Genomic DNA, 12,902 nt, shown 5'->3' with positions numbered 1-12,902 from the left:
CACTAAAGCTATGTCTACGATATACCAATTGAAAATTTTAGTGTGTACCCTGAAAAGGAGAGAAAACAAGCGCACACGAGATATTTAATAAAGAGACACCTTGAGAATAATGAACTAATTGTTGAGATTTGAATGTGTACTTAGAACTCACAAAGAACTAACCTTGCACTAATTTGTACAATTGATGGCAGTAGGATCATCTCATTTGTGCTCAACATGAGACATTATTTATTTACTTTGAACCAAAGTCTAAACCATTGATACTTCTCTATCTATCAAGCACAAAACTTATCAGCAGAGGAAGCGAGAAGCAAAAGCAGCACGCTATGGGTGTCAATCTGGTTACCGAAGATAAGTCCAAAAAGACTAAGCACACTGTTCCTATCCTAAATTTGGCGATGTTTATCTCAAGCTTCTCGTGAAGTTGTATCGATTTCTTGTATGGAAGACTGGTAGTAAGTTTAATGTTGTGATACTGAAGAGACTTTTCATGAGCAATATAAAGAAAGCTCCATTGCCTCTATCACGTTTGGTTGCTTACAGAAGGAAAAGGAGGACAAGAGTGATGTTGTTGTCGAGATTATTATCGATGATACTTGGGCATATGAAGTCCCTTTACACAAGGTTACTGCATTGAGATTCACTGAAACAGCAAGAGCTTGGATTGAGAAGGCTGAAGGAGAATGTTTGACCTTTGATCACCTCTCTCTCAGAGCCCCTCTTGGACAGAACATGGTATTGCTTAGGGGTTGAAAGAACTCAATGTCACAATCCAATTTCTCAAGTCATGATGGCACTTACTACCAATCCACCAGTAAATAAGCCTAATCCCACAGTCCAAAACTATACGCAATGGACCATCACAAGCGGAAGAAAAGAAGCAAACAATAATAATATTAACAACAAGAAAAGAAGAATGAGAACAATATAACAAGATAACCCTCAAGACCTGGTATCAGTCGGTAGTCAAGCCACTAGACCAAATAAAGAAGTACAAGGTTTATACATATACGATAATAGTAATAATAATATAGACTGTCTCCAAATACCAATTAAAGATAGTCCAATCGCAAAATAGAAGGAAATAGACAACTCCGAACACTAAAATCTCACCCAAGTCTCCAAAATTCAAGAGCTGCTCCATACGATATCCAAATCACTAGTGAAAACCCATACTATGATATGCAAGGTGCAGAACTGTAGTATGAGTACCAATAAAAGGCACTCAGTAGACATCGGCCGACTGAGCTCCAAAAATAAAGTATAAAGAACATGTAAGAAAGGAGTGTATATCACAAGTAACTAAGAGGAAAAATATGGAAATTTACAATAAGAAACATCATATATAAGAAAGAGAGAGAAAATAGAAAACAAGCAAGGACGTACCTGGTAGCGCTAGGCCAAGACTTAAACACGATGACACACTACAAAAGGGGGAACAACTAAGCAACACCCTACTAATAGAAGTAACCACAAATATCACATAAAGGCCCAAAGGACCATATCAACTAAATCCCTGCAAAAAAGTTAGATAAATAAAAACAAGAGTGTTAACTACCTTCAAAAAAGAAACCACCCTTTATACCTCCACAACTTCGCAAATAGTAAGACAATACCTCCCAAGCCCCTGTGTGCCCAGGAAGTTCACTCACAAACAGGAAAACCTGCACGACATCCAATACTACCGACAAGTACAAGCAATTATGCTGGTGATAGGAAATGCATCTATGAATGAAAGTTGTGCAATAAAACCAGTAATACCATTTGTACCAAGTACCTCATACCAAGATATATACACCTACTTCCAATCCCGACCAAGAAGTAGGAGTCATGCACCTCTATGGAATCGCCATGGAGGGCTCGAAAATGCCCCTATATACCTATCTGGTATCGATCCAGGTCTTATATCAATCTGTATCCGATCATAAAATCTGTTCCGTCATGATGATCGGAGATAAATAATCAAATCAATAAAAAAATGGTCAAAAATCTCTACAATCGGGCCAGTGTCAAAAAATGAGTGCATCATCGATGCCCTCGAATCAATATAATAAAATGAGAGCATCCTCAATGTCTCAAATCAATACCATAAATATGAGCGCATCCTCGATGCCTCCCATCCATTGAAAATAGTAGTAATGAAGGTAGTACGACCCCCATTTAACAAAATCAATATAAAATAGTTTGGGTTACAATCCAGCTTTCTCAAATCAAAGCCAAGAACCGATGCATGCACCGGGGTCAACTACATCCGTGAGAAAACAATGATCCAATGTAACGCATGTCATCACCAGCATCCAAACAACCTGCACAATCACATACAATAATAACTCCACAAGCACCTTACACTCTAAAGCATGAAAACTGGGCTAACAAAGGCAACTGACCTCTAATCAAGGCCTTAAGCTCAACTCTACTCCCCTAATACAATCACAAGGCCCAAAAGGAAACTCAACCCTAACTTGGTAAGAAGGAGGAGGGAATGAGGAAACAGGTGCTCAGCTAATCAATCAACACCTCCAGATCCAAATGGGAATACAACCTCGAAAATACAACCACAGCTAGCCCCGCCAAACGAAACTAAGAAAAAATAGGGAATTCTAGCTCTAAATCAAGAAATGGGATCCAACAGTAGATCGCAAGCCTTACCGGATGGAAATCACTATACCAAGGCTTCAAGAAAGGTGATACAATAGTGAAGGACACTAAGCCTCATAAATTCCGGCCAACAATGGTTGCATCAACTAAGTCACATCGCAAAATCAATACTAAGGCACAAATCCGCCAATTACCATAAACATCGAACAAGCCACCTAAATAGGCTGACCAAGGCCACACTAAGGCATAATCATTAATCTTATTAACTACACTGGAAGTCTCATAAGGGCAACTTAGCATAACGCTCATACCAGGACAAAGGACGGTAAACTAGGAATCAAACCTAACCCGTCACTAAAATCCAAACCACAAGCTATTTATACTAAACAATACCTCATAAAGCTCAATCAAAAGAAAGAAAACCATAGCCTACCAAGAAGCTGAACATGCGCGCTCCAAGTCCACCTTCCAGCATCTTTTCACTCAAAAAATGACTCAAAATGCCTCCACGCTATAAAAACATTGATCATCTCATCAATATGAACGTTTTGACACTAAAATCACATTTTCGGAGACGAACCCAAAATTGGATCGAAAAGGGAATTGTGGAACCCGTAATGGGAATCCCAAAAATGACTTCGTGAAAATATTCTAAGCACATTGTTAATATTGTACCCCAAAATAGGGCACAAATCGATGCTCAAAATGACCTAAATCATACCAACATTTAAAAACACCATCAAAGCTTAAACTAAGCTAGGGCAGCCCCTTTCGCCAAGAAATTACCTCAAACCGATGATCTTCGCACTTCCTCAAACATAACAACATGTACCCACGATCAATACAAACCCATCGAACTTGGAATCACCCAATTTGGAGATTCCTAGCTCCCAAAATCGCCAAAGATGGAATGGGGTCGGCGTTGTTCGCATCTTGTCTTAAATTAAAAGACCAGACAAAACAATGCATTACGACCGCGGAAGCTTGGATTGCGATCGAGACACCCAGGGTGAACGACCATCGCGATTGCGATGGCCAAGCCTCGCGATCGCGATGACCACTTGGTCCCCTCCGCCCCACTGGAAAGCCCTTCGCGATCGCAGCCAGGAACCTCGCAATCGCTATGGCTAAACTAAGTACTCCTCCGCGATCGCAGATGCTTCATCATGATCGCGATGAAGAGAAGCACTGGCACCAGTAGAAAATGCACCAGCTTAACGGCGCAACCAAAATTTGTTCAAAATCCTGTGTGCATAAACGGACTATGCTACCCCACTAAATTCAACGTTTCGAACTCAATGGCGTAGTCAAAATTTCTATCTGAGGTCATCTCGATAAAAAAAAGGTCACATCCATGCTTTATTTTTTCTAATCATACAAAGAGGCTCAAAATGAGACCGAAAGCCTCGGGACACAAACGAAAGGAATGAGACCGGAAGCCTCGACATTCCGGAGCTAACAGCACTGATGAAATTTTAATCCGAGCATGTTTACCAATAATGTTGACCAAAGACAACCTTAGGCCAAATTTCAAAAACTAAAGCACCAAATGGCCCCAACCTTGTACTGATTTCCTCGATACTCGTGCTGACCATGCTACTAGCCTAATTTGGTCATTCCAGAAATGATGGAATTGTCAAAATTCCTTTTTGTGGTTGTTTTCCGAGTTTTTTGACCGAAGTCAACCATTCAAACTCCAAGAGTTTCAAAACAGAAAATCAGGCATAAAACCCAAACGAACGACCACGCGACCAAATTGTCAGTTCCAACAAGTCATAAATGACTTGGGGTCGCCACATGAAAGTTTTAAATGTTGAAAATATCAAAGAAAGACAAAAAAGACCTTGCGGGTCATTACAACATCTACTACTAAAATGACTTTCGTCCTCGAAAGTCAAAGGGTAGAAAAGAACCCAAGGGCATGAAAAAATTAGAAAGTTAGGCCCGCCAAATCTGCCAGACCTACAGGTACCTTCTCGGGTCGAGCAACTCCAAACCAAAACTCAAGGTAAGAGAACACTCCCAAATTCATTTTTCTCCTTCATAACTCAACCCAACTTCCAATTTCTCTCTTTTGATAGTAACTTCAACTCAACAAGAACAACCTCAACCAAACACAACAGACTCATCTGAGATAAGCCAAAACCACATAGATTTCTCAGAATTAGGTGACCAACAACAAGAGAAGATTTTAGAATAACTCCAAAGTCGAACTCTTTGCTTTATACTCCAAACTCAAGACTCTTTAGTCATCATGGATATCCTACTCATCCTAAACCACAATAACAATTCTGAGTACCGTCTGAACACTGTCCAACTAAATACTAAGGACATGCAAGCACCATCCGAACATCGAAGAGCGACAAGAACTCAAAATAAGCAACTTAGCCCAAGGCACAAACCCATTGTTCAACCCAATGTCTCCCAAAACCAATAACTTGAGGCTGAAGCCTATCCTTCAAAACTGAAATAGCCGCTTCAAGGGGCAACCAAATCCACAGGAGGAAACCGCATTGAGACCAACTTCAATGTCATTTTATTGCCAACGAAACTTATAGAAAAAGAACCAATATGAGAAATATAACTCAAATCAGTGGAAATTGATGCCATGAGGCCATGTACCCTTCCACGAGTGCAAATCTAAGTAAACCACCAATCTACGAGCCAAACTAACCCAATAAGCAGTTTGTAAGACATTAAACCTGCCAAAAGTGAACCTATGGAACCAAACTGTCACAGCAAATAACACAACTCAACCCGCTAGTGCAAGTCTGAGCTAACCACTCAAACTTAAGAAAATCTAAGCCGGCAAAAAGCGAGTAAGTAGATCAACCCACCAAAAGTGACTCAAATGAAGTTGAACCATGGTAAGACACAACACAAGGAACCTTCCAGCTAACCACAATGACACGAATTACTTTAACTCCATCTTGAAGGAGAGTCACTCGAGAAATTCCATTCGCCCATGGAAGCCAAGGTCTGAATTAATCAAAGTACACCACTACAGAAGACCCAAACCAACCATCTGACTCTTTGAACCATCGACACACCCGTTGTAGTTTGCCGGCAGAACTAAGGCACAACATGAGATCATCAAGATTAAAGATAGTCTAGCTTGTAAGGTAAAGCAAGCCTGTGACTAAAATTTTCAAGTCATAGTGATTAACCACCTAAAATCCCAATAGTCACAAGGGCACACCAAGGCAATTTTGATAAGCCACGGCTCATCAATATGAACGCTCTCACTCCACAATCATCCCTTCCCGCTACTTTTAGGTTAGTCACAAGCATAAGAAGACCACTATTTCCATGAATCCAATTGAATACTTTTTACATGATGCTTCAAGCTAAAACATCACCATACTTAGAATGAACAAGGAAAAATTCCACTTTCAGCCTTCCCAACTCAGCATTGCCATCTGACACCACAACACCCAACCAGCTAGGACGATAACTTGACCATCAAACTTAGCATGAAAAGACAACCCAGCCAAATATTAAGGGCAAACCTTAACTCTGCCACCTTAGGAACTAAGAACACGAATCGAACAAGGGGAAAATCATGAACGAGATCTACAGTAGAACACAAAGGCCACAACTACTGACACACCCTACTCTCGGTAGCAACCTCACACCAGCTAAGCACGCTAAGAGAGGGGCAAGCTAGGAAAAGGAAAGGATCAACCCAAGAAAACTCAAAGAGGGCTAAACGGAAATCCACCGGAGTAATCTACTAAGCCCAACATCTACAAGGTATAACTCTACCTCTACTGCCACATAACAGTACCACCAATATGATCCACTACTAAAAGAAATCATCTACGAAAGATAAACACATAGACATAGTTTCATGTAAAGCTGTCATAGCAAATATTAGGCAAGTAATCAGGCTAAGTAAGCACGTTCACATGAGTCCAAGTAAAGTAATTACAGAATCACAAGGTGAATCTAACAAGTCAAGTAATCATCGATGGGTACGGAGACCCCAACACCCAAGCATTACAAGCAAGGAAGGTCCTAAAAATAAAATTTACGCAAATTCAATCGATACGTGGAGCCTCGTCCTTTGTCTAACCTGTAGAAGCATGGGATGGAATGCCCCTGGCCTCAAACTGGACACCTGAACCACTAACTGCAACACTCGAGGCAACACCTCTAACTGACTATCTCTGTGCCCTACGAACTCGATCTTACCGAGCTTGTCACCAGTGATGTGTGACTGTAGGACACTCCCTAGCCGGATGCCCAAATTTACCACACGTACTTCCACCAAACGCAGCCCGCTGAGATGAACTAACTGAATTAGTATGATCCCCAAAACCTGAATATCTGGATAGAAAACCCTGAGAAGTCTGTCGTGAACTCTATTCACCGTGGGTACCATAACCTATCACGGGACCGTCTAAAACCTGAAGTGCTCCCGCCATTGTTCTGGTATAACATTTCTCAAAAAGCTCATAAGTGCCTTAAGAATGCCTCGGGAATAGGTCGCTCGTGTAATGCATTATCCTTATTCTTTTTGAAAAATTTGAGTCCAAATTATCGATTAGGGGGTCAAAACTTGCAAAAGAATGGCCTCGTGAATTTTTATGACTCGTGTATCGAAAGATGAATTTTGTCAAAAATTGCACAAAACAGTGAGGTGTGCGGCAGCTCCGCATCGCCCAGTTGTTCTCGTTCAGTGTAATTTTTTCTCGAGTCAAAATCTGGCCAAAATCTCATTCGCTAAAAATTGGCCTATCCGGGAGCAGCTCCGCATCGCGGACCTGGGAGATGTTTCTCATCCGAATTCATTTTTTAAGTAAGGGCACTTTAGACTTTTCCTTAATTGTTAGTTAATGAACCTGGACATTTTTATTGCCTAATTTTACTCTATAAATTACCCTAAACCCTTAATCCATTCATTCTTCTACAATTCACCTACTTGAATATTTCTCTCCCTACAAAAGACTCTCAAGGACTCTATTGAAAACCTCCAAGAAATTCACTCAACCTCTCCATCAAAACTCTCAAATTCTTTCAAATTTTTTTGTCTTCTCACTCAAGGTATGTGGGTATTGATTCATTGATTCTTTCATCCATGAAGCCCAATCAATTTCTCAAGTTTTTTATTAAATTCACCTATGGAATTTTATAGAGTTTTATGATCTCTATTCCAATTGCATGAATTATGATTATAAGTCTATTTTGATATAAATTGATAGTTATTGCATTGAATTGAAGAGTTTTTCCATGAATCCTCCCACATTGATCTCTAGGATTCATAATATTAATTATGGTATTTTCAATTATACTTCCAAATGATATTATCTTTATGAATTATGTATGGGCTGATAGAAATCATGCATGTTTTCAAGTCAATTTCATGATTTTTAAATCAATTGATCATGTATTCATGTTTTACCCAAATTTTTAAGTATGAATTATGATTATGTATTTCAATTATGATCATATACTATAAGTATGTTTCAAATTATGATTTTCATCAAAATTAATGAAAAGGTGAGTTAGGGCCAAATATGGTGCCTTAAGGCCTAATGATATGAACTATGTATGTATGATTTGTAATGTGGAAGGACAATACCTGCATTGCACTTATGTTATGAAAATGAGTTACTCTATGGTTTCAAACCTATGATCATGACTATGATATATGTTCATTACGATTTCTATGTTATGTATGATATTCCGTTGAGAGCTTACCTAGCACTGAGTGGACCTTGGGATAGGCATTCTCTCCCATAGTAAAGGAAAGAGATCCGTAGTAAGATCTCATTGTCCCATAACTACGTGCCACCGTAGGTTAAAGGATCACTCGTAAAAGAGACTTGATTCTTTAAGGATCACCCATAGTTGAGGCTCGATTAGGCATATTGGAGTCTACCTTGGCAAGTAATCTCCCACTTTTCTCCGATGTATGGGTAAACATTGAGACTCCATCTTGTAACTCAAATGATTTATGTCAGTTAGCAGTCGCTTTCACAAAGGTAAAAAGGTCTCTCTCTCAATGTTCAAGGTATTTCTTACTATGGCTAACATATCTTTCACCAAGACTATGGATTTCAAAATGACTTCTATCTCCACGTATGTATAGTCCTTTTTATGTTTTAAATGAATAATCTTATCCTTTACTTCATATGATGCTCTTATGGTTTATTATGCATTGATCCTTCTTATGACTACTTATGAATTTTACTACTTCTCCTATCAAGCTATTTAAAATGGTTATTTGTACAAACATGATTTTCTATGCATTGCATTGCCTACATATTTAGTACATTTCAATGTACTAACTCATACTTTTTGCCTATATTATATCACAATATAGAGACGGATGTTCCATCCTCTCCCCGTGACTAGTTGGTGTTCCATTGAAAATTAGTGTGATGAATCATCATGCTTCAAGGGCAACCCGAGTCATTATTTCCTTTATTGTTGTTTTTAGACTATAATGATGTTTAAAGACTACTATCCTATGTGTTACGGCCCATTTTTTTTAAAACCTAGTTAAAAGACGTTTCATAACTTCGCAAAAAGAATCTTTTAAAAAAAATAGAAAAATAGGAATTAGAGTCACCATTTAATTTTAGAAAAATTAAGACACCATTTAAAAAGGAATTTTGAAAAAAAAACTTTAAATAAACCAAAGTCAGGTAAGGGTTCAAACAATCCTCTAAGGAAGATTTCACGCACCTTAAAGGATCCACTAAATTGCAGTAGACTAGCGAATTTAAAAATTTGGCTAATTTTAAAGAGAACTTTAATTACTTAAAAAAAAATCTTGTTTTAGAAATAATTAAAATTCTTTTGATACTTGTAAAGTTTCAAAATAATTCTAATTTAATAATTTCATCCATAGTTAAACTTTGGAACTAAGCAATTAGTTCAAACACGTAAACATGGATTAAAAGAACCTTGTTCAACAACTACGAAAGGACATAAGAAATCCTTAAGTCATTCTTACAAAGTCCAAAATTTGGCTAAAAGACAAACTAAATTAGTTTTTAGAAAACTTACACTAGAATGACTACATAAATAACATGAGTAAATGAGAAAGTGAAATAACCATTTAAAACCCAAAACGTTGAGGATTCATCTAAGTTTAAAAAGTTAGTAATCAACAAATAATATAACAAATAATAACGCATAAGATATGGTAAAATATAAATCAAAAGAATCTAAACTTTAGGTCTAGAATGCCTTTGTCCCTGTAGAGCTATTCTCGAACTTTTATAGTCCAAAAAAATTATTTTTAGCCTCTTTTGGCTGCTGCTGCTGACTACCACTTTGGTTTTTAACCCGATGATATTAGCTTTCCTTTTAAATGGCTAGATGGAGATTGACTTGAGGAGAAGAGCATGCAAGAGATGGGGAGTCCAAATGGACTCAAACAAGAGAATGTCCATGTGAAAAAGAAAGATGAATTAAAATTAGAACCAACACGAAATAATATCAAGACAAGCTAATAACTTAGCAACACATGAAAATCTTAGTATTGATGAACATCAGATTATTACCTCAGAGCGTGATTTCTACTAACGACACATGAGAATATCACACATAGTCACCAACTAAAATAATACCTACTGCAAGCTTTCTAAAATATTTTTAAAACAAACAGATATGACAACTCAATTTATATCTACAACTTAGCTACTGATTTGCCGAGAAACATTATACAAACAAAAATAATACACTAATCTGAAACGACATACTTGAGGCAAAATTCATCATACAATCAAAGGTTCTACAATAAATGAAAGGTCTCTCAATCTTTTGAAAATCTGAAATCAAAACTTATACATTGAGACTCGAACAATTGAACAGGAGGGGAAACAAAGATAAAATATTCAAGCTTTTATCTACAATCACAAACTAAAATAGAAGAACAAATGAGATACATAAACATGAAGCACTTTAATTAATTTAAAACTACTGTTTTCCAGGAATAGCTAAAGAATATTTACATGATGTTCAAACATTCAAGCAAAGATACCATTTGAATGTATACCAACCCCAAGATAATTAATGAGTTTACCAACATGTTAAAATAACTACCAGCCATGACTTCGATGAAATACAATTACGATTACTAAAAGGGTAGACGGGAGAAAACATAAAGGAGACTAGACTGGGGCCAAATACAAAACTAATATGAACTTTAAATCAATCTTTACATAAGTAGGAAGCTAAAGAAAATCCAAGAAAATTGGGTTCAAGTAATCAACATGAAAGGGAAAAGATTGGAACTGTAGCAAAATCTTTTCATGTTTGAGAAGAAGAGAAAAAAATATTTTGAGAAAAAAATTAAGGATTCAGGGATATGCTATTATGAGGACTTTTAAAACTAATCAGATTAGCCAACTAGCAAATAAATCAAATAATCAACAATAATATAACTAAATAGAAACCAAAGATGGAGGAAAGGAACCAATATTTATGGGATATATCAGTTAAGTGAAACAACTTTGAAGCGGCTAATCAATTGAGATGGAAATTATGTGAAACTATTGCAATAAAACTATGACAGAATGTGAATAAAATAGTGGAGGAAGCTGCAATTATCATTGGACATACAATAAAGAAGACTCGAAACTTAAAAATCAGCCAATTTAGAGATCAAGAGGCTCAAATTCGTGGGATACAGGTAACAAATGATCGGGGAAAGAAATGCTTAAACAAAGCTGGACATAAGGCACCAAATGATTTAGAGTTTAAACCTTGCTCAAATGGAATTTAAGAGAAAGATACATTGAAAATGAGTTAATCTAAATTACCATGATCATTCAAACACATAATAGCAGCATGTTCAAAATAATAAGCCCAGAAATGCAATAAACATCAAAGACTCAAATACAGTGAACTTTGGCGAAAATGCTACATGTAATCAGCCTAAATGTGACAATTATTCAGCCTCAAGTTCATCCTAGAAGACGCAACTGTTGACGAATAGCAACAATAAGCAACAGGATCCCAAACAAGAAGACTAGGCCAACAAGATTCAAAAGATGTAAAACGGAGAAGACAACAGTTTTCATTAATTGATACAAACAAAGCAAGTTAACTTCTATTCTTAAAGGGAAGCTGATAATAAGCTAGAAAAAAAACAGGGAAAAGGACTTAGCTTTAAAAAAATGCTCTTAACAGGAACGTGGAGATGAAAAACAAGCATTTCAAATCCATAATTTCTCAGCGTAAGATTCAGATTAACAACATACTTAAAAACTACTTGAATTAATCAATCGTATGGACAGAGCATGCTCATAACAATGACAAGGACAACTTAATAAAACTCATAATAGATTAAAATAAACTAAAACAGTAGAAACAACATAAGATCTGGGTCAAATTAAATGAAAAAAAAATAGAAATCACTAAAATACAATCTACTGATAAAGCATATCATTTCTACAAGCAAAGCAAAAAAAACAACATATTTAACTAAAGCAAATAGAGATTGGAAAAGAATTTACCTTTTTCGGAGCAGCGAACTGTGACGACAAGTTTGACGGAGCTAATCCCACCCTTTTAAACTCGACAGCCAAGAAAAGAGAAAAAAATTTAAACTATTAACTAAGAGCTCCCAAAACCTTTTCGTCGATGCTCTCCAAAACCTCTCCGAAACCCTCTCTCCCTCCTTTTCTCCCCCCTTTTCAATGGATATAAGTGTCTGATTTATAGCAGAAAATAGCAAATTTGAATTTCAAATTGGAGCCGTTTAAGAGGGGAAAAGGAAAATCTTTCTCCAAGATCTTGTTTGAAAAGTCTTTCAGACATTAAAAAAAGTAGGAAAAAAAGGATGATAAACGGATGGGGTTACCTACTCCATATTGACTTGAAGGAGATGAATGACCTTGAAATCCGGCGGATTTTGGGGGATTTTGTAGGAAAGAGCTGTTGGTGTTATAGGTTGCGTTGGTCTTGAGCGTGCGTGAGGAAGAAGACGTGTATGTATGCATAGGGTATGTACTGGAGATGTATGTTGGCAGAACCCATCGTGGCCTGAGCACCTCATTTTTGACATCTTATTCAGACCTAAATATGTTATTTTGACACTTTTTTCATAGTCAGCAAAATATAACGTGTGTATTTTACACTCGCAAAATGACGTGTAAAATGTCAAATGAAATGATGACATTTGTCATTTGTATTCAAATAATTTTTAAATAATGATTTTTTAATTAAAAAAAAATATATATTTTATTAAAATCATTTCTGGGCTTATTTTGCAAGAAGCTTCAAATGAGCTTTAATAGAGTCTTCTAATTTCTATCTCAAATACGTCAATCCAAAGTAATGGAACA

General features: G+C 36.9%; 1 long non-coding RNA gene and 1 pseudogene across 1 annotated transcript; one reads left to right on the top strand and one right to left on the bottom strand.

Moving 5' to 3' along the window:
* Positions 1–326: 326 nt before the first annotated feature.
* Positions 327–12,902, top strand: part of LOC129883631 (60S ribosomal protein L18-2-like) — a 34,093-nt pseudogene continuing 21,517 nt past the window's right edge.
* Positions 909–12,586, bottom strand: LOC129883703 (uncharacterized). Its single transcript, XR_008765918.1, has 2 exons — positions 12,072–12,586; positions 909–2,306 (listed from the first exon to the last, which is right to left on the bottom strand). It is a non-coding gene; the product is annotated as an uncharacterized LOC129883703 (long non-coding RNA).

Source organism: Solanum dulcamara, chromosome 1 (genome assembly GCF_947179165.1).
Source record: "Solanum dulcamara chromosome 1, daSolDulc1.2, whole genome shotgun sequence".
Lineage (NCBI taxonomy): Eukaryota > Viridiplantae > Streptophyta > Magnoliopsida > Solanales > Solanaceae > Solanum > Solanum dulcamara.
This window is presented reverse-complemented; position numbering and strand designations above follow the sequence as displayed.